This window comes from Pan troglodytes, chromosome Y (genome assembly GCF_028858775.2).
Source record: "Pan troglodytes isolate AG18354 chromosome Y, NHGRI_mPanTro3-v2.0_pri, whole genome shotgun sequence".
In the NCBI taxonomy this organism is placed as follows: domain Eukaryota; kingdom Metazoa; phylum Chordata; class Mammalia; order Primates; family Hominidae; genus Pan; species Pan troglodytes.
The window spans coordinates 28635992-28659731 of record NC_072422.2 but is presented as its reverse complement, the minus strand read 5'-3'; the positions used below and the strand labels follow the sequence as shown (position 1 = coordinate 28659731).

At 38.8% G+C, this 23740-nt stretch overlaps 1 pseudogene; it reads right to left on the bottom strand.

The window, feature by feature from the left end:
• LOC112209235 (anosmin-1-like) overlaps positions 1-23740 on the bottom strand; it is a 184898-nt pseudogene that overhangs the window by 92153 nt on the left and 69005 nt on the right.

Sequence of the window (23740 nt, the reverse complement as noted above, 5' to 3'; positions counted from 1 at the left end):
ATTTTGGGGGCTCTTTGTCTTCTCCTGCCTTCAAGTAATATTAAACTTTAAGCATTTATTTGAAACTAGTGTGCACAAAGCTTCCAGGAGCTGGCCTGTGGCCAGCCATTTAAGTAGGCATTAGGATTGCAGTCTTGGCCTTGCTCTGTTAACACTTTCCTGCCTGGTAAACCATGGCTGTTTCTATGTGGTAAATCTGGAGTGATGGTTTGGTTTTACTTTTCTGTGCAGTTTGTTTTATTAATATTTAATGGGCATGTATAGTTTCTATTAAAAACAAAATAGTAAACTTGGCTGGGTGTGGTGGCTCATGCCTGTAATCCTAGCACTTTGGTAGGTCAAGGCAGCCAGATCACTTGAGGCCAGGAGTTTGTGACCAGACTGGCTAACATAGCAAAACCATGCCTCTACTAAAAATACAAAAAATTAGCCATGTGTGGAGGCACACACCTGTAATCCCAGCTACTGGGGAGGCTGAGGCAGTATAATAGCTTCAATCTGAAGATGGAGGTTGCAGTGAGCCAAAATTGTGGCACTGCTCTCCAGCCCAGACAACAGAGTGAATGAAACTCCACCTCAAAAAAAAAAAAAAAGAGATAATATACTTTTTAAAAAGTAAGCAAAACGGCCAGGTGTCTCTTTCAAAGAAGGCATCTAAACACTAAGCAGGCATGAAATTAAAAAAAAAAATCCATTCAAATATTACTAATTTATGCTCAGAAATATTAGTATAATTTGCTTGGAAACCCAATTATAAATACCATTTTGTTAGATGTGATTGCAATTAATTGGATTCCCAGGCAAATTATAGACATTGGCCATGAATAATATAAAATTAGGAGGAAATCAGAAACATGCATATTAGGGAAGTCACTTTGCTACAAGTACATATCCTCTTCTTTCAATTATAGTAATCTTTACTTATGTTTATCTTGGCTTCCTTCTTCTTGGCCTAGCTTTTCTATTTATTTTGAAAACAAATGTGTCAACTTGTATGAGTCAGCAACACTTCAGAATCTTACTGAAAGATTTCTAGAATATCATGAGGCACATAATAGTTCAAGAAGTTCACAAATCCCAGAGAATTAGGGATGGTTTGGGTACTTTAGTTAAACTATGATTTCTTTCCCTCCCCTACTTTCTGCATTTGTTAGTAGTAATTATCAAAATGCCAATGCAATGTTCAGCCCACTGAACCATTTGTATATTGTTATAGACCAAACTGGCATTCTAAGTACTAGGTACTAGGAATCTAGTGGTGAACAGATAAAACTCTGAAAATGATGACCCACTATGCTTATAGTTTACACATTTACTATCAAACAGGTAAAAATCATATAACAGTTTAGTTTGCATTATAATAATGGTACATGTGGGAAGTTACAGATATAAGCATGAGGTCAACAAATAATTAGACAAACACAAAGCTTTAAAGAAGAGTCACAAATACTGAAAATGATTTAAGGAGGTAAAAGTGATGTGGAAAACTGAAGAAAGATGGAACAGAAACAAAGAACAGAAACAGCAAATGAGAGGGAACAGAAACAAATATAGCATGTCCCCTTCACAGCATGACAAATTCGTAAGATAACTGCTATATAATTTAGGGGCCAAATTAATTTTGCAAGTGTAAGTTTCTTCAAATATAAAAGGAGGATAAAATATTATCCTAAGCCTTAAATACATCATCCAAAACACATAGCACAGATACTAGCACATAAGAAAGGTGCAATATAAAGGTGCAATCAGTGCTAGCCACCTTTATTAGCATCAGAATTTTTAAAGACAGTTGTAGAAATTTTACAAGAAATAATGAGAATGCATATAAATTAATTATAGATGGCCTAAAATCCTCAGATAAGTAATTTCTTTTAAAGAGGAGTAAATTATAAAGTTGTCAAATATACTCGTTTACTCTTTGATTCATATTATTCAGTTTCAAATAGGTTACCATCTCAAATAATTTCACAAACATGGTCAAATTCTACAAACTCATCACATCCATCCAAGTTACAAAAAGAAAAGTGTTTCCTATTTTACCTTCTTAGAGATCTTCCTTGAAATTTCTTATTTCTTTGTTTATACACTACTGTATTATATCACTATTGGACTGGTTGGATCATCACAAAATGAAATACAAACTAATTGACATGGCTGGGCTTTGAGTTCCCACCCAAGTCTCATCTTGAATTGTAGTTCCCATAGTCCCCATGTGTCAAGGGAGAGACCAGGTGGAGGTAACCGAATCATGGGGGCACTTTCCCCCATGCCGTTCTCATAATATTGAGTTCTCAGATCTGATAGTTTTATAAGGGCTCTTCCCCCTTCACTTGGCACTTCTCCTTCCTGCTGCCTTGTGAAGAAGGTGCCTGGCTTCCCCTTTGCCTTCCACCATGATTGTAAGTTTCCTTAGGCCTCCCCAGCCATGCTGAATTGTGAGTCAATTAAACCTCTTTTCTTCATAAATTATCCAGTCTTGGGCAGTTCTTTATACCAGTATGAAAACAGACTAATACTCTAATGCAAATGGAACATCATTTCCTCATTATGAACAAGTAAGGGAAAGTGCAAATTCCAAAAGTTAAGGGACTGGTTCCCAGGGGACATTACATAATATCTGGAGACATTTTTATCCCTCACAACTGGAAGGAAGGTGTTATTGGGACCTAGTGGGTATGACCTGAGAGACCAAAATAGATGTTCCTTTATCAACTGAGAGGTACGCTAAGGTTAAATAACCCAAGTTACCTATGGGTAGACAGTTCAGGGCCTGGTTGCCATGTTACATTTCTAAGTTCCTACAGGTGAACTTGTCAACAATCGCAGCTATCGTAACTCTAGTTTACAACTCAGACCTCTACAACTCTCTAATTGGACAGAAGACTGGCCTTACAAAGATTATTTTCTGATAAGCAAGTGCAGACCATATGTCAGTTTCAGTTAACTTACAGAGGCTGTGCACAAACTTTGTATAGTCTTATAGTTCACCTTTCAATGTAATGAGCCAAATTCCATCTCATTTTAATACTAAAACTTTGCACAAAAGTGAACATTGGATATATGTTATTTGAGAGTATTTTAAGAGAGTTAGCCAAAGCTTTAGAAGAAAAACGCCGAAGGAAGCTTCAAGAGGGAGCCCTTTTCCACCACAATAATGCCCCTGCTCATTCCTCTCATCAAAGAGAAGCAATTTTGCCAGAATTTCAATGAGAAATCATTAGGCATCCAACTTACAGTCCTGATTTCTCTCCTTCTGACTTGTTTTTGTTTCCTGTTCTTATAAGAATCTTTAAAGGGCACCTATTTTTCTTCAGTGAATAATATTTTTCAAAACCTACATTGACATGTTTAAATTCCCAGAACACTCAGTTTTTTAGGGATGGACTAATTGGCTGGTAACATCAAAGCTTGATGGAGCTTATGTGGGGAAACAAAGTTCATATGTTTTATTTTTAGCTTTTGATTACATTTTTCCATGAACTTTCTGAAGGCCTCTTGTATGCAGCCACTTTCTTCAGACATTGGACAATAGTTGGCACAAGACAAGAAAACCTAAAAAGACACAAATGAGATGAATTTCAATTTTGCCAAAAAATGAATGATTTTGATGCAGTTTCAAATCTACAGTGCAAGGAAGGCTGATCCCAAGATAGTTCTGCCATATTTTCAAGTTGTGGAGAAAGAGACTAAAGATTGAGGCTGAGATGGCCAGCTCTTGTGGGTAGACTATCAAGCAGGATGATACTGCATGAAGAGAGAAACCTGGAGAGGTTCAGAGGGACCTCTTCATTTTTAGCTGAATACTGACCTTAATGTGCATGGCTTCAAACTGCATAAGTCTAGGGAAAGAACAACCAGACATCAGTAAAGGAAACCATTCTAACCACATTTCAAACAGTCAACGTGGAGAGAATGCACAACTCATGAAGCGCTGGCTAGAATCCTCAGAAGGATATCACTTTAGTAATGGGATAAATTAGGCGTAGTCTAAAGGTTACTCTAATCTTACCCTAAGAAACTTGAAAGAAACCTCAAAATAAAAAAAAAAAATTATCTCAAAAGGAACTTAATTACATGCTACAACAAAGTCTAAAGCTTTCTAGAAAGATATAGCAAAATTCAAAACCCAAAAATTTGAGATCCAACCAAAAGTAATTCACTGTGCAAATAAGAAGGAAATTGTGGCACACAAACAAAGTGGGAAAAACAAGATCTACAGAAGCAGGACGAGACATTTTAGAGATGATAAAATTAACAGCAAAGGACATTTAAAGGCTATTATAAATATGCTCCATATTCCCAATAATGTAGAGGTAAACATGGACATAGGGAGGAAAGGAATGAAAGATACAGAACAGAGCTGTGTAGAACTTCCAAAAGTAAAAAGGAAGAAATGAAAAACATGCCAAATGGGATTTTAAAAATATTAGACACTATAGAAGACAAGATGACTTAAAAGAAAAGCAAAGACACAATGATTAAAAAAAAAAAAAAAACTATCAGAATGGGCTGGGTGCAGTGATTCATGCCTGTAATCGTAGCACTTTGGGAGGCCAAGGTGGGAGGATCACCTGATGTTGGGAGTTCAAGACCAGCCTGACCAACATGGAGAAACCCCTTGTCTACTAAAAACATAAAATTAGCTGGGTGTGGTGGTGCATGCCTGTAATCCCAGCTACTTGGGAGACTTGAGACAGGAAAATTGCTTGAACCTGGGAGGCGCAGGTTGCGGTAAGCAGAGATCATGCCATTGCACTCCAGCCTGGGCAACAAGAGCAAAACTCCATCTCAAAAAAAAAAAAAAAAAAAAAAAAAAAAAAACCATCAAAATGAAGCAGAGGGTGGAAAATGACCAAAAAGAAACAAACAAACAAAAAGATCATAGACTCATTGACCCATGAAACAAAACAAGCTGGTCTAATATATATCATTAGAGTCCCAGAAGGAGAGAAGAGAGAAAATGGGACAAATAAATAATATTGAACAATAAATTAAAAATTTGATTAAAATGTTATGTCTATAGTGAGAGAAATCTCAGTTACCCCTAAGCAGAAGAAACAAAGATAATTCAATCAAAGTATATTTAATCATATTCTTCATATGCCAGATACAGAAAGAAAGTCTTCAAAGCAGATAGAAAAGTAAAAGACACTTCATAAACAGTAAAACAAGAATAAGAATGTCAAAGATTTTTCATAAAATATGCATGACAGAAGAAAATGAAACTATATCTTTAAAATACTATTTTTTTAAAAAAAAAATCAACCTGAAATTTCATACTCACAAAATATCTTTAAAACCTGAAGATGCTGAGGCGGGTGGATCACGAGGTCAGGAGATCAAGACCATCCTCATTAACACTAACATTCTACTAAAAATACAAAAAAATTAGCCAGGCACAGTGGTAGGCCCCTGTAATCACAGCTACTCAGGAAGCTGAAGCAGGAGAATGGTGTGAACCCGGGAGGCGGAGTTTACAGTGAGCTGAGATTGCACCACTGCACCCCAGCCTGGATGACAGAACGAGACTATGTCACAAACACACACACACACACACACACACAAAACTGAAGATGCCTTAACGACTACCTCAGATATACAGAAGGCGAATTCATAACAGCTACCCCAATTACAAGAAATGTTAAAAACTAAAGGAAAATGATAACAGATGAACACTGGGGTCTACACAAAGAATGAATAGTTAGTTCGAGAAATAATAAATACGTGATTATATTAAAAAGATGACTTCTCTTGTTTCTATATCTCTGAAAGAAGATAAATTTAAAACACAAGTGATAAAAATGTGATGTGGAGCTTGAAACAAATGTAGAAGAATGATTTATGACACTAATGCAAATGAAGGTAATAAACAATGGAAGTATACATTTATAACATGTTTATATTACGTATGAAGTCATTCAAGACCAAATATACTGTGTCCCAAAAAGCAATTCTGAAAAAATTCAAAAAGATAGAAATCTGAAGTATTGTCTCAATAAAAGATAACCAGAAATCAATAGAAAGATATCTCTAAAATTCTTCAAATATTTACAAAATAAACCATACTTTCATGTGAAACTCAAAGATGGAATCACAAAACTAATTAGAAATTTTACCTGTGTAAAAACAAAAACATGCTATAACACAAAATGTAGGTTTGCATGGGGGAAAATTTATAGCATAAAGTTCTTATATGTGAAATGAAAATAAGAGCTCAACTATCTAAGTTCCTACAATAAGATAGTATATAAAGGTCAAACTCATCAAAATTAAGCAAAAGTAAAATAAATAAATAAATAAAGACCAAAAATCAACAGCATAGAAAATGACCAAAATAAAGAAAAGCAATAAAAGAAAAAGTTATTTTTTAAAAGAGCACTAAAATTGACAAAATTCTATCCAGATGAATCAAGAACAAAATAGAGAATACATAACTTATTGATGTCAGTATTGCAAAAAGGTTCATCACTACAGACCTAATAAACATCAAAATGCTAATAATAAAGGTGAATTAGGCAATATGAACTAACTTATTTTTATTAATGTCATAACTTGCTTCAAACAGTTCACTTTCTACAAAGCCTCAGGCTATAAATGCTACTAAAAAAGAAATAGAAAACGTTAATAGCCCTATGTCTACTAAAAAATTGAAATAACATATAAAAGTCTCAATAAGTAGACAAATAAAGTTTAAGCCCATATAGGAGCAAGAAGGAAACCTCTCCTCCTACTTTTTTTATGTGTGTGTGATGGTGTCTCACTCGGCCGCCCAAGCTGGAGTGCAGTGGTGCAATCTCGGCTCACTACAAGCTCTGCCTGCCAGGTTCACACCATTCTCCTGCCTCAGCCTTCTGAGTAGCTGGGACTGCAGGAACCTGCCACCATGCCCGGCTAATTTTTGTATTTTTAGTAGAGACAGGGTTTCACCGCATTAGCCAGTATGGCATTGATCTCCTGACCTCGTGATCCGCCCACCTTGGCCTCCCAAAGTGCTGGGATTACAGGCGTGAGCCACCGCGCCCAGCCAAGAAATATTTTCTATTTAGTAAGAAATACCTTCTAAAGGTTGTTGTTTCAAAGGAAATTTTTTCTCATAATACTTAATATAACATTTCTTTTAAATTGGCAGCATTGGGCTATTTTTTTGTACACTCTTCTACAAATGATAAAGTGAAAATGCATTGTATTAAATGTATGTCTATATGTATGTACACATTTGTATTGTTAAGTTGGTTCCTTAACTCAGTGAATCCAACAGCACTAGGATACATCCAGTTTAATCACTCCATTAAAATACATTGACAAAATCTGTTAGATTCTGACATGAGAGTTTCATAACAGAAAATGAAGTTTACTTAAACATACATGTATATAACTTAATACTATATACATTCTAATTACTCAATGATACTAGCCAGACTCCATTGTTGAAGAATGACTGTAATAATAAATACTAAGATTGTTGAATAAATGAACTATATACACAAATAATATATAGCTATATATAGTATATATAATATATATACACACATAATATATAAAGTATATATAGCACATACGTACATATGGGATATCTGTGTGTGCCTGATTGATAGTAGCTATACCTCACGGTTGAAAAAAAAAAATGTAACATTCATTTGCATGGAGATTTGATTGTCAAAATTATATTTAATGCAAATTGTAATTGTAAACATGAATGAATAGTCATGTATAGTCAAATGTCAGCATCTAATATAGGCAAGGCCCTAGCTCTCATACATTCATGATTATTTTCATTATAATATATGTTCATTCTTATAATAATGAATTTCATTATTTATATTCATTGTTGATAAATTTTCCAATTACAGTAGAAATTCCCAGTTAAATTTCAGACATATATAATGTAGAATTCAGGATATACAGTGTACCAATACTACTTTTTCACCATATTTTAGTAAGCACCTCCTTATTTTAAAATACAGTTATAGTTAGAATACACACTGGAAGACTCTATGAAAAAACTTATTTTCAATATCCATTGCCAATTTTTTAAATCAAAGATATGTATGAAACTAACTGCCCCGTGCCAACTGTCAATTCTGTATAACAATATTGCTCAAAGTATGATCAGTGACTGGTATTATGGGCACCTCTTGGAGTTTATTTCAAATGAAAACTCGTGGGCCTTCTTCTCAACCTATAATGAGAGTCTCTGGGATCAGAGTTCAGAAATCTCTCTTAACAAGTTCTACTGAAAATTCTGATGCTTACTAACATTTAAAAAGAACTGCCATCAAGTTTGAAACACAATTAACATTTTCTTTATGGAATAAATGTCTGTTGGATGTTTCTCGAGTGGAATGACAAAGACTTACCTTGCAAGTAGCTGAATCTCTGCCCATGAACAATCCCCAGACCATTTTCTTTGGAGTAATGTGTCTTCTTGTTTTACATAAGTTTCATTAATAACATATATTTCTTATGACAATATTTTAGATTCTATAGTCAATAATGTTGCATATGAACAATCCATTTTTAATTATTTTAATTTTAAAAATTTTGAGCTCTTTAATAATTTTTTTCCAAGACATATGTGAGCCTGTCCCAATTTACAGTGCTTACCTCTCCAAAGCATGTTCAAAAACAAGTTCTTTACCAGTATAGCAACACCAAAAGAAAGCCAATTTTCTAGTAGCAGTGAAACATTGTTTAAAAACTTATCCAACTTACATAACTTGCGAGTTCCTTAAAGAGTTAATTTTGTTACTTATGGCATATTGACTTTCCTTCAAAGCAAAAATATTTAGTGGTTATTTAATAAGTATGCTTAGACCTAAATCTTCCTCAAGACCATCTGAAGTGAACACATGGCACTCCTGCCACTGGCAAAGTAAGTCTCTATCATTTCACTCAAGGAACAAACATTTATTCCATAAACAAACCGTTAAATGCTGTGTGGCTAACAATGTCTGAAAATAGGCGTGTGATTTTTGTTTTCTCTCACTGCTAAAAATATACATTATAAAAATATGCTGCTACATGAGTACACAGGTTCATTTTCACAACTGTAGACATCAGTGCAGAAAAAGTCTCAGCCTTTGAAAACTCCATGATCCCACATAGCCAAGGTCCTGACAGCTTGTGGAACAGTCGAATACCATACCCAAAACAAATATCACTTACAAAAATAGGTATATTTCTCGAATGCTAATCAAAGCAATGCATAACACACTTGTTTTGCTCTTAATCTAGAATCTCTGGCTGCCAAGTGTAGCATCGGTGTATGTAATTCATTTAAAGCTCTAATTTAATTGCATGCCTGCTTCACTTCCAATAGCTAGTAATCAGCAGTATCTAAAGACATTTCTGAAAATGTTATTAATGAAAGCCAACATTTTCTTTTAATAATCCTCCATGAAATCTCTCTGACAACACAACCTATATGCAATCATCTGAGTAAATGTTTGCAGGCTAAGTTTGCCAAAACTCTATTTCTTTCTAATACTCTGGCCATTAAAAAAAAAAAAAGATTTCAAGAAAATCTAAAGTGATGCAGGAGAAAACAACGACACACTTTCTCTCACACTTTGCATGGAAGAAAAAACTTCCTATTTCTCCAAACAATTAAGAACATACATAAAAGACAGAAGCCCTGCCAGAGATGTTAGAACCCAAAGGACTCTATCTGTAACAGGGGCTGGGTAAAATGTGGCCAAGACCTGCTGTGCTGCATTACCAGGTTAGGCATTCTTAGTCACAGGATGAGACAGGAGGTTGGCAGGACTGGTTTCACAAGATACAGGTCACAAAGACCCCACTGATCAAACAGGATGCAGTAAAGAAGCCAGTCAAAACCCACCAAAACCAAGATGGCAATGAAAGGAACCTCTGGTTGTCTGCATGCTCATTATGCACTAATTATAATGTATTTGCATGCTAAAAGACACTCCCACCAACACCATGACAGTTTACAAATTCTTTGACAAGGTCTAGAAACTACCCTATATGGTCTAAAATGGGAAGGAACTCTCAGTTCCAGAACTCCCCACACCTTACCCAGAAAACTCATAAATATCCACCTCTTATTTAGCATATGATCTAGAAATAATGATAAGTTTACTCAATCAAGCAGCCCATGCCATTGCTCTGCCTATGGCACAGCCACCCTTTTATTCCTTTACTTTCTTAATAAACTTGCTTTCACTTTACTCTGTAGCCTTGCTCTAGAATTCCTTCCTGCATGAAGCCAAGAACCCATGTGGCCTCTCAGGTTGAACTTCAATTTTGGAGTTCACCTTGTGACAACCCCACATCTCTCTTCCATAAGAGGAGTGAATATTAGAGAAATAATACTTCCAGTCGACAATTACTTTAGAATTTTTTACATATCACACATGTAGGTGCTATTATCATGTACTGCCTACAACTACCCAAAATAGTAACCAAAGTTCATATTTTTAGCAAAGGTTTTAGGCTTTTAAGTTTTAGGATGACGAACTAAAAGCATTACTTCTGAGGCTACTTCTTTGATTCCAATGAAAAAACAGTTTAAATTTGAAAGAAAAACTTGTACATTGAGAGAACTAATCACATAATATATAATCATTTGGCAGGTAGATACTAAGTATGTTTTTACTTAACCTAGAACCTTCACAGATTATGGACCACTTTTAGAACTATTTATCTAAAGTAGTCTGATCACAACACATCTATGAAAGTATGTAAAATAAAGCACTACTGGCCAGGTACAGTGGCTCACGCCTGTAATTCTACCACTTTGGGAGGCTGAGGCAAATGAATCACTTGAGCCAGGAGTTCAGGACCAGCCTTGTCAATATAGCAAGACTTTGTCCCTACTAGAAAACAAAAACATTAGCTGGGCATGGTGTCAGCCCCCCAAATTGTTGGGACTACAAGTGAGTGCCACCACAACTGGCCAATTTTTATATTTTCAGTAGAGACAGGGTTTCGTCATGTTGGTCAGGCTGGTTTCAAACTCCTGTCCTCAAGCAATCCACTTGCCTCAGCCTCCCAAGGCGCTGAGATTATAGGTGTGAGCCAGTGCACCCAGCGTTTCTGTCTCTAAATGCAAAAACAAAAAGCAAAAAGAAAGTGGATGGCAGGCTGGAGGGACACTTTCACACTTTGGCCAGGCTTTCAAGAGTGGCAGAGGTAGGCAGAAATGCACTAGAATGTCACGGAAAATATGAACAAGAGCAGACATCAGCTTCATACCCACTAAAAACAGGGGAGCCGGCATGGAGGGGAAGGTGCTGCATTCCTGCACACAGCATGAAATCCATCCCTGAAAATGACTTCCGAGGTAGCTCTCTGGGTAACATTGTCTTGTTCCACACACAAAAAAAGGTCTCAAGTGGACACACCTGGACATCGTCTTTGGGATACTGGCTTAGGTTTGTTGGTGCATTCCCCATTCCTCTGCCTTCTCCTGACTAGGCATCAGACTGAAGTCTGAATGGCCATTGCACATACTTCTACTTGATGAGTTATTAATACTAACCTTTACTTGCGCCATGAACTTTAATGACATGCCCAAGGTCATCCAACTTGCCAGACTGGGACTAAAACCCACCTCATTCATTTCATCCTGGCTCCATTCTCTACTTCCTTCTCTCCTACAGATAGTTCTTATGACCAAGAAATATGGCCAGGGATGGTGGCTCATGCGTGCCATCCCAGTCCTTGAAAAGGCCAAGGTGGGAGGATTGCTTGAGGCCAGCGGTTCAAGACCAGCCTGGGCAACACAGTGAGACCCAGTCTATAATTTAATAAAAATTTTTTTAAGAGAGATGTATATAGACTTTAACCCAAAACTATGCTATAATCTTTAGAACACAAAGACTGCTTCATGCTTCATATGCAAACATGCCCTAAAGAATGTATACAGTATCCTGTAAGTAGCCTGTCTTTGATATATATTTATCACAATAAATAAAATTTTAATGGCCCAGAGAGGGCTACAGGCCAGGGCAGGTCTAGAAGCAGAACAGCAAACAGGAGGACAAGAGAACCACAGCAGTGCAAACTAGAAGACATTTTAAAGTAATACACTGCAGGTTACAAGAGTATACAGAGCAGCCAGGTGAGAAATTATGAGGATATAGATGGATGGGTTAGTTTTCTAGAAATGCCACAACAAAATCCCATAGATTGGGCCGCCTAAACAACAGACATTTATTTTCCCACAGTCCTGGAAGCTGGAAGTTCAAGATCCAGGTGTGGGCAGGGTGGTTCCTCTTGACGCTTCTCTCTTGGGCTGTAGACACCATCTTCTCCCTGTGTCCTCACCAGACAGTACCTCTGTGTGTGTCTGTGTCCTCATTTCCTCTTCTTATGTAGTGTTTTAGTCCATTTTGGGCTGCTATCACAGAATACATAGACGCAGTGCCTTATAAACAACAGACATTGAATCTCCCACAATCCTGGAGCCTGAAAGTCAAAAATCAAGATGTGGGCAGGACTGGCTTCTCCTGAGGCCCCTATCCTGCACTTGTACACTCTGTCTTCTCCCTGGGTCCATCTGTGCATGTCTGTATCCTCATCTTATAAAGACACCAGTCCTATTGGATCAGGGCCCACCTTATTCACTTCATTTTACTTTACGACTTTAAAGACCATTACACCAAATATAGTCACATTCTGAGCAACTGGGGGTTAAGACTTCAGCATCTGAATTTGCAGGGAAGAATGACTATAGCCCATTAACAGCAGACTTTTTGGAATGTTATTGCCTGTTTGATTTTAATGAGGAAAGAAGACTATTTTGTAGAAGTGCAGTGAGTTCTGAGTGACTGCAATATGCTGATGAGTTTCAAGTGTCAGGCACACATAAGCTCATTTTTTAAAAAAAAAATATTTTTATTTCCATAGGTTATTGGGGAACAGGTGATATTTAGTTACATGAGTAAGTTCCTTACTGGTGATTTGTGAGATTTGGGTGTACGCATTGTGTCTGAAATTAGTGGGTTCTTGGTCTCACTAACTTTAAGAATGAAGCCACAGACCCTTGCAGTGAGTGTTACAGTTCTTAAAGATGGTGGGTCCGGAGTTTGTTCCTTCTCACCTTCGGATGTGTTCAGAGTTTCTTCCTTCTGGTGGGTTAGTAGTCTCACTGGCTTCAGGAGTGAAGTTGCAAACTTTCACGGTGAGTGTTACAGTTCATAAAAGCAGTGTGGGCTCAAACAGTGAACAGCAGCAAGATTTATTGCAAAGAGTGAAAGGACAAAGCCTCCACAGTGCAGAAGTGGACCTAAGCACCTTGCAAATGCTGGCTTTGGCAGCCTGCTTTTATTCCCTTATCTGACCCAGCTGCACCCACATCCTGCTGATTGGCCCATTTTACAGAGCGCTGATTGGTCCGATTTACAGAGAGCTGATTGGTTCATTTTACAGAGGGCTAATTGGTCCATTTTGACAGGGTGCTGATTGGTGCATTTACAATCCCTGAGCTAGACACAGAGTGCTGACTGGTGTATTTACAATCCTCTAGCTAGATGTAAAAATTCTCCAAGTCCCCACTAGATTAGCTAGACACAGAGCACTGATTGGTGCATTTACAAACCTTTAGCTAGACACAGAGTGCTGATTGGTGCATTTACAATCCTCTAACTAGTCATAAAAGTCCTCCAAGTTCCCACCAGATTAGCTAGATACAGTATGCTGATTGCTGCATCCACAAACTCCCAGCTAGACACAGAGTGCTGATTGGTTCATTATACAATCACCCAGCTACACATAAAAGAACTCCAAGTCCCCACCCGACTCAGGAGCCCAACTGGCTTCACCTAGTGGATCTGGCACCAGGGCCATAGGCTACCAGCCAGTCCCACATGGCCAGCCTGCACTCCTCAGCCCTTGGGTGGTCGATGGGACCGGGCAACATGGAGCAGGGGGCGGTGCCCGTCAGGGAGGCTGGGGCTGCGTGGGAGCCCACTACAGGGGGGCTCGGGCATGGCAGGCTGCAGGTCCCGAGTCCTGCCCCGTGGGGAGGTGGCTGAGGTCTGGCAAGAATTCGAGCATGGCGCAGGTGGGCCGGCAGTGCTGCGGGACCCAGCACCCCTTCCCCAGTTGCTGGTGCCGGTGCTAAGCCCCTCACTGCTGTGCTGGGGGTGGCAGCCGGCTGCTCCGAGTTCGGGGCCTGCGGAGCCCACGCCTACCCAGAACTCACGCTGGCCCCCAAGCGCTGTGCACAGCTCTAGTTCCCACCCACACCTCTCCCTCCACACCTCCCCACAAGCAAGGAGCTGGCTCCAGCCTCAGCCAGCCCAGAGAGAGGCTCCCACAGTGCAGCAGCAGGCTGAAGGGCTGCTCAAGCATAGCCAGAGTGAACACCGAGGCTGAGGAAGACCCGAGAGCAAGCAAGGGCCCTAGCACGTTGTCACCTCTCACCATCACCCAAGCAGTACACACTGCACCCAATTTGTAATCTTTTATCCTTCATCCCCTTCCCACCCTTCCCCTGGACCCCCAAACTCCACTGTGTCATTCTTACGCCTTTGCATCCTATAGCTTAGCTCCTACTTGAGTGAGTGCACAATGTTTGGTTTTCTATTCCTGAGTTATTTCACCTAGTATAATTGTCTCTAATCTCAACCAAGTTGCAGCAAATGCCATTAATTCATCCTTTTTATGGCTGAGTTGTATTCCTATCTATCTGTCTATCTATCTATCTATCTATCTACCACAGTTTATCCCTTTATCAATGATGGGCATTTGGGTTGATGCCACATTTTTGCAATTGCAAATTGAGGCACACATAAGGCCTACTAAGTTGAAACAATAACAATGAAAACCTCCACAAAGGTTCAGGGTGTCAGCTCCCAGAATACCACCAACCGAAGACAGGCAAATCAACCGTGGGAGCCGAGCCCTTAACCTTCCACTGTCCTAGTGAGGGACTAAGGGGCTAAGTTGTCTGGACTTCCTGGGTCAATAGGGACTTCCCTAAGGGGACTTTCCCCTAAGCCAAAATAACTCACAGCTGCAAGCTAAGGTATTGAAACTTCAACCAATCAAAGGGGACTTTCCTGTACGCCAAAATGAGTCATAGCTGCAAGCTAAGGGATTGAAACTTCAACCAATCACATAGGGAGTTTAAGCTGTAGCTGCAGCCTGATGTTTTTAACCAATCAGGCCCTCCAACCCATAAGCAGATAGAAAAGAAGCTAATTATATAGGACAGAAAAAGGGAAAGAGGAGGGGTCACAAGGGGACATAAGCATAAGACAACCAAGCCAGAGACAGCAACCCTTTGGGTCCCCTTCCACCGCTTGGAAGCTTTACTTTCACTTTTGCTTTCGCTTTACCTTAGCTTTTGCTTTCGCTTTACCTTAGCTTTTGCTTTAATAAATCTTGCCCTGGCACACTCTTTGGGTCCCCGCGTTTCTCTAATCGAGCTGTAACACATGCCACTGCAGTCCACGGCTTCATTCCTTGAGACCCGTGAGACTATGACCCCTTCGATCAAGAAAAACCTTTGATTGGAAAACTTGTCATCTTACTAGCCACAAACCAACCATTTGATTGGTCAACTTTGAGCCGAGAGGTTTGAGATGAGAAAGAGGAGTCACGGTATCAAAACGATAAGTCTCCAGACCCAGTAGGGGTTCTGAGTTGCTCTCCTTTTCATCTTCCTTCTTGCTTATCTTCAGCTGCTCTCTGCCACCTGATAGCCTTTTGCCCAGGAGGTCAGAGAAGGCAAAGCCGTCTCTCAGTAACTGGAGATGTCTGGCTCTGTGTGCGGGAAGTTAAGGGACACTTGGTGGTGCCTTCCTCCCTCAAAGCATCACAGCAAGTCCTTTCATTGCGGCTGTGCGGAAATAGCCAAAAGAGAAAGGGAAAAAATCGTTTTTTTGTTTTTGGGGTTTTTTTGTTGTTGTTGTTGTTTAAGTTCTAGGGTACATGTGCACAAGGTGCAGGTTTGTTACATATATATACGTGTGCCATGTTGGTGTGCAAACAATCATCCCTTAGGAAGACAACAAGAAGACCAGGGGTGTGGAATGGGAGTAGGATGACCTGGCACAGTGCAGGGTATTTCTAGGACTAGGAAATTATGGTATGAGATACTGTAAAGGTGGGTGCATGACTTTATGTGTTTGTCAAACACCACAGCATATACAATAGCAAGAGTAAACCCCAATGTAAACTATGGATTATAGTTAATAGTAATGTATCGATATTAATCCATCAGTTGTAACAAATGTATCACACTAACGCAAGATAACAGTAGGGGAAGTATCAGGGAGGAGGAAGGGAGGGCATGGGAAATCTTTATTTTCCACTCTAAATCATCACGTGGCTGATGATATTCAGCATCCAATAGACCTCATGGGGTCTGAAATGGACTGCCATAGCAGACCCAAAACTACTGGGAAAAAAAAAGCCTATTATTTTCTAAATCCCAACTTGCTTAATAGACTTACATACATGATTAATATGATTAATAATATATGTAGTATTATGTATGTACATTATAATATATGCAATCTCCTGTGTAATATTTAAGGATGATACCTCTAAAAATTTATCACAAGTACAAACTTTGTTGAAATTAACAGTCATTCAAAGAAGGTGGATGGGTTGAGTTGATATGGTAGATGAGAAAGAAAGCACAATTTAGAATTCTATATAGAAGTCTTCTGAAAAACAGATGCACAAGAACCAATTGCTTTAATTATCTTACCATCATTTGCATAGGGTAGACACACCAGTTTGCATATACTAATAAGTATCTTTCATCCAAGTACAGCTGACATGAAGGTAGCTTGCCCAATAGATAAACAAGGAAAGAAAAGTAGAGAAAACATTTACTAACTTTTTTATTCATAAATTCTACCCCTTCCCCCCTCCCCCAAAAAAGTGTTGGAACTATGTGATTACTTCCACTCAAAGTATCCTTGTTCCATTTGTAAATCTTGTGGAGTCAAAAAAATAAAAATAAAAACAAATCAGGAGTGGTTCCCCATCACCAGCATCTGGGATCATCACTTCCTTCTTCCCGAGTTTATAGTATCTATCAGCATATCGCCTAAGATATACTAGAACACTTACAGAAATCATGATTTCCTTATGTTTCTGAAGCCTCATGGACCCACAAGATAAAGTTATCTTTTTCTTTTTCTTTTTCTTTTTCTTTTTTTTTTTTTTTTTGAGACAGAGTCTCGCTCTGCTGCCCAGGCTGGATTGCAGTGGCCCGATCTCTGCTCATTGCAACCTCTGCCTCCGGGGTTCACGCCATTCTCCTGACTCAGCCTCCCGAGTAGCTGGGACTACAGGCACCTGCCACCATGCCTGGCAAATTTTTTGTATTTTTGGTAGGGACGGGGTTTCACCGTGTTAGCCAGGATGGTCTCGATCTCCTGACCTCATGATCCGCCCGCCTCAGCCTCCCAAAGTGCTGGGATTATAGGCGTGAGCAACCACACCCAGCCAGAGTTTTATTTTGCTAGTCGTTATTTTGGAGAAGAAAAGGCCAGGGAGATGATGGTGACGGATGAGGCCAAGAATGGGGATTGGAATCAGTATTGGTCCCATTCTTCAGCCTCTGATTCCAACTGCTGTACAATCTAATATTCATCATGTCGAATTCTCACTGAGGCCAACATTCCAGAAGATGTCAGTCTTCATCTCTCCAACCATGCTTGCTAAATTACCACTGACAGGAGCAACTACAAATACTCCTAGGGTCAAACCCTGGAAGAATCCCAGCAACATGCCGAAATGTCGAACTTACCCAAGAATTTTCCTAGATGGCCATAAATACAATTCAGGACAACTCAAATTTACATCTCATTGTTTCTGAGCTAGAGACTTCAGATGTCCACCTGTCTGTTTAGTAGCTCCCCTTGATAATCTCACAGGCTTAAACTTATCATGCCCCAAATGAATTTTAACAGGGCTTCCCTTTATCCTTCCAGGAAAAGCCCAACTTCTCCTCCAATTGGCTTCATCAAAGTAACTGGTCTTTCTCTGCATTTTCCTAAGAAACTGGCATCAGAACGGATGTTTCCATCTCCCTCACTTCTTGTATCCAACCCTGGCCAATTTTGCCTCCCGTCTCCCGAAATCCTACTGCCTCACTCTGCCTTCACTGCAGCCTCACCTGACTGAGCTACCCACCTCTTCTGCCTAAATTGGTGTGTTTGTTTCGGAACCAGACTCCCACTTTCCATTCTCAGCCTTCTTCATCGTTCCCCAAAATATCTTTTGTCAAATCACTCCCCTGCTTATAACCTCTCTGGATTCCATCACTGCACTTTATACAGAATATAAAAGACTTCATCCTCTAAGGTCCTGTTGCCAGGTGTCTTGTCATGATACAGCAGTTTCTTAAACTTTTCTAAAGGTGCCAAATAATTTTTTGCCTCAGTGCCATTGCACGTGCTCTTCCCTTTAGGTAGAAAACCCTACATATCCTCAGAGCACTTTTGCAATAATTCCTATCTTCTATCTTTCTTAGCCTAGTACCCTATTTTCCTGAAATCACATGATACAACGTGTACTAATTGAGCAAATGCTGCCTTCGTTATTTTTTTAAGTCTTTCTATGTTTAGTATACTAATTCTGCTCCACGAAGTACAGAGTCTATGCCTATATGAGTAGCACCTTGCATAAAAATCTCTGGCATATAATAAGCAAACACAATAATGTTTTTAAAAAGAAAATGAATAAATGGCTGAGTTAATTATGTTAAACAGGAGAAATGGGTTAGCTATCAGAGTTTATTCATTCGCTAAATGTTTATACCATAACCCAGTATGTCACAGGAAGGGAAAAGTATTTCTCATAATATTTAAGTGTTTATAATTCGTGAGGTGATGTAAAGATACCTGTTACATATGAGAGAAACTGATTCCAGAGGAAAGAAAATTGAAATACTAGATTCTCACAAATACTTCCATTTTTCCTCTTATGATGTATTTATTAAAGTTTACATAATATGCCCTAAGGAAAGTGGTTTGTATTTCCATAAATAAAAGTTGCTTCATTTAAATATTTCATGTTCAAATATATTTTTCAAGAGAACTAGGTCAAAGCATGTAAAAATCAGATACAATAATATTTGTAGAAAGGTGCAGATTTCCCTTCTGGTTATTACTGAGGAATACAATGGTAAATTAAATTTCTGAAAAATAATTTCCTGTTCATTTAAAAGAAAAATAAATGAACATCTTTCTGATGCCTCAATGTTGATTATGCAGGGAAGAAAACGTGGGCTAATACCCAAATCCACCACAAGTTACCTGTGTTTTCATGTTTTAGGATCTTGATATCTCTACATGCTTAGAAAACCCAGACTTTTGTCAAATCAATCAACATTTACACATAACTTACATGATAATGTGGCCTATTATGTGTGTGTGTGTATGTATATATATATATGGTCTTGTATATGGCATCATATATAGATACTGTGTATACTATATAGTATGCTGCATTATATATATAACATATATATATTACATATACGATATAAAATATATATAATATGGGTTGGACATGCTTGCTTTAAAGCATCAGGGATCCGGAAGGTTAAAATGATAAGCATGGCACTGAAGACATCATAATAAAATGCACACGTCCCATTCATGTGAAATTTGTAATTCACATATGTCACTCCCTGACTCACCCCTAAAATATGGGGACCCCAGGAACCACAGAGAAGCTCCAAATGGATTTTCTTAAGCAAACTGTAATATATAAATATATTTTTTACCTCCCAACCAAGTCATGTCTGCCCTACCTCCTGCCATGTCTTCTTTCTATACAATCTATTTCTTCTATTATAACAACAAACCCTCATTTCAACAGCCCACTTTTGATGGAAGAGTCATTTTTTTCAAATATGATTGAAAATGCATTATGTGAGCCAGGGAAGGAAGTCCAGAAATAGAGAATCTAGTTCGTCTGGTGTAGGGCCCATCCGCACAAGGTCAGTGGGTTTTTCTCCCCATGTGCAGAGACGAGAGATTATAGAAATAAAGACACAAGATAAAGATAAAAGAAAAGACAGCTGGACCCGTGGGACCACTAACACCAAGAGGCAGAGACCGGTAGTGACGCTGAAAGTCTGGCTGTGCCGTTATTTATTGGATACAAAGCAAAAGGGTCAGGGTAAAGAGTGTGAGTCATCTCCAATGATAGGTAAGGTCACGTGGCTCATGTGTCCATTGGACAGGGGGCCCTTCCCTGTTTGGCAGCCGAGGCAGAGAGAGAGACAGAGAACAGCTTATGCTATTATTTCTGCATATCAGACTTTTAGTACTTTCACTAATTTGCTACTGCTATCTAAAAGGCAGAGCCAAGTGTACAGGATGGAACATGAAGGCGGACTAGGAGCATGACCACTGAAGCACAGCATCACAGGGAGAGGGTTAGCCCTCCGGATAACTGCGGGCGAACCTGACTGATGTTAGGCCCTCCACAAGAGGTGGAGGAGCACAGTCTTCTCTAAATCCCCCAGGGAAAGGGAGACTCCCTTTCCCAGTCTGCTGAGTAGCAGGTGTTTTTCCTTGACACTGACGCTACTGCTAGACCAAGGTCTGCTTGGCAACGGGTATCTTCCCAGATGCTGGCATTACCGCTAGACCAAGGAGCCCTCTGGTGACCCTGTCCGGGCATAACAGAAGGTTTGCACTCTTGTCTTCTGGTCACTTCTCACTACGTCTCCTCAGCTCCTATCTCTGTATGTCCTGGTTTTTCCTAGGTTATGATTATAGAGCGAGGATTATTATAATATTGGAATAAATAATAATTGCTACAAACTAATGATTAATGATATTCATAATCATATCTAAGATCTATATCTAGTATAACTATTCTTATTTTATATATTTTATTATACTGGAACAGCTCGTGCCCTCAGTCTCCTGCCTCGGCACCTAGGTGGCTTGCCACACACAGTCTGGGCTCCTGTACATCCTATATAAGAAATGAACTTTGCAAGATCTCAAAGCTGTAAATTTGGCACCTCTCAATTAGCACAAATTTCCTTTCAAACGTTAAGAAGAGAAAGAGACTCCTAAGTATTTTTTAACATAAGGTATTCCACATTTCCGTAGGCATCATTTTTTTTTTTTTTTGAGATGGAGTCTCATTCTGTCCCCCAGCCTGCAGTGCAGTAGCACAATCTTGGTTAACTGCAACTCTGTCCATAGGCATCATTTTTAGGCCAAAACATATGGTAATACATAAACTGATCATATGCTGTCTGCATCACTCAGCAGAGAAAGGCAGCATCTCAAAGGATTTCCTCAAATCCTTTATCTAAGAAAGGCATGGAAACCATTTCACCAGAAATCATTTCCTCCATGGTAGCGTGCAAAGATAGTCCACTCAGGTGCATAATAAACCCTCAGGAAATAATGAAAACAGCGGACTCTGTTGCAGGTGGAGATGAAAATAGTGGTTGGTCTTAACCACCTATGCAATGCAATCATTAAGATATTTAAATATAAGAAACCCATTTCATGGGTCTCTAAAATTATGCTTCTATTTCAACAATCCAGGGTAGAAATTGTGAAGAGCGGTCTCTCTTTGGGTGCCCTAATTCTTCTTTTTTAATTTTTAAGTTCCAGGGCACATGTGCAAGATATGCTGGTTGGATACACAGGTAAACGTGTACCATGGTGGTTTGCTGCACCTATCAACCCATCACCTAGGTATTAAACCCCACATGCATTAGCTATTTATCCCGATGCTCTCCCTCTTCCTGCCATACCCTGCAACAGTCCCCAGTGTGTGCTATTCCCCTCCCTGTTCAGTTCCCAATTATGAATGAGAACATAAGATGTTTGGTTTTCTGTTCCTGTATAAGTTTGCTGAGGATAATGACTTCCAGCTCCATTCATCTCCCTGCAAAGGACATGATCTTATTCCTTTTTATGGCTGCACAGTATTTCATGTTGTATATGTACCACATTATTTTTATCCAGTCCATCATGTACTTCTCTCTTCTGTAAGCAAAATGTTGTTTTGACTGTCTTTTATGAAACACAAATGGCCAACTAGCTACCTTTACTTTGTACAGCCAGCAAATGACTAAATTTTAGTATTGGGTTCTTATATGTCTCATTTAATATTACATACTTTGATTTCTCTCCAAATTACCTCATTTGGCCAAGATAACATAACTAATGTGCAACTAAAGATATCCTCAAATTTTCTTTTTAAAGTAGAAGTTAAAGGACAACTAAGAAACATGCATTATGTTATCTTTATTTGCATAAGCTAATCTGAGTAAAATGGTCTTCCCAAACATGAAAAATAAAATGACTTGATACATGTCAAAAAAAGGTGCATCATCTGTCAATAAGTCCTCTTTAAGTGTGACGGGAAGGGAGTGGAGTTCTGCTTTTCTTTAATGAGATGTGCCTATAAAAATATGATCTGTGAATTTGTAGATATTGTCACATAAAGACCTGGACTCCACCCATGTAACAGGTCATGGTCTAGCCAGTTTTCTTTTTAAAATATATTCTTTTTTTATTGCAAGGGTTCATGCTACACATTGTTATAACAGAAAAATAAATCACCCTACTTTTCTCACCTGGAATATAGAGAGCTTCTTTGTTTTACAGTTTTATAAAAATTAAATGAGACAATTCATGACAAACCATTTGTCGATCAGGGAGTACTCCACAAACAGCTGAGTACTGTTACTAATAGTATGACTTCAGTGACAATCATAACCTCAGAAATTTAAGATGGAACCTGTCTATGGCAAAGAAATCTAGAATCTGTGGTCTCATTCAAAGAAATGTATTTTCATGAGAATATCACTTCCCTGCTTCCAGTCTTCCTTATCTTTTCCCTCTCACCTGAGACTACACTGCCTGACAGAACCAAATGTCAGCACTGACAGTGGAGAATGCTCTAAGTTGGTGCTGTTCAATATCACAGCTTCTAGCTACATAGGACACTTAGCACGTGAAATGTGGCTAGTGCAGTTTCTCACTCTCGTCACTGTTGACATACTGGGCCAATGGTTCCTTGCGATGGTGGCTGTTCTGTGCATGGTAACACTACCATGCAGCATGTTGAGCTGCATCCCTGAGCCCCCCACTAGATACTAGTGGCACCTCTTCCCTGGTAATGACAACTAAATATGTCTCCAGACACTGCCAGATATCCCCTTGGGGACAAAATCACCTCTGGTCGAAAACCACTAGGCTACAGAGATGAAGAATTTTCATTGTATTCAGTTTAGGTAAATGTAAACTTAAAATAGCAAATGTGGCTGATGTCTACCTACTGAACAGAAATGCTTTAAAATTTACTGAGATTTGAAAGATAAATGCTCAAGGGATGGATAACCCCTTCTTCATGATGTGTTTATTTCATATTGCATGCCTGTATCAGAACATCTCATGTATCCCATAAATATATACACCTACTATGTACCCACACAAAGTTAAGGAAATAAAAATTTAAAAAGAAAATTTACTGAGATTATTTTCCCAAAGCAGATACAACCGTTAAGAAATACGTTGGAACATTTAGGTTACATGTATTTTTTTCTCTCTGAAATAACTAAAGGTAAATTAAACAATATACGCTTTCATTTTATTTGCATAACTATTTATGTGCTGTCTTTAACTCAGAGCAGTAAGAGGGTTGATAACGTAGCAAGGCATATAAAGGTACAAAAGTAATAATAAAAGGGAGGATGGTAAAATCACCACAGCAGCTTTATATTGATTCCTGCCACCCAGAAAGGAAATAATGCGACGAACAG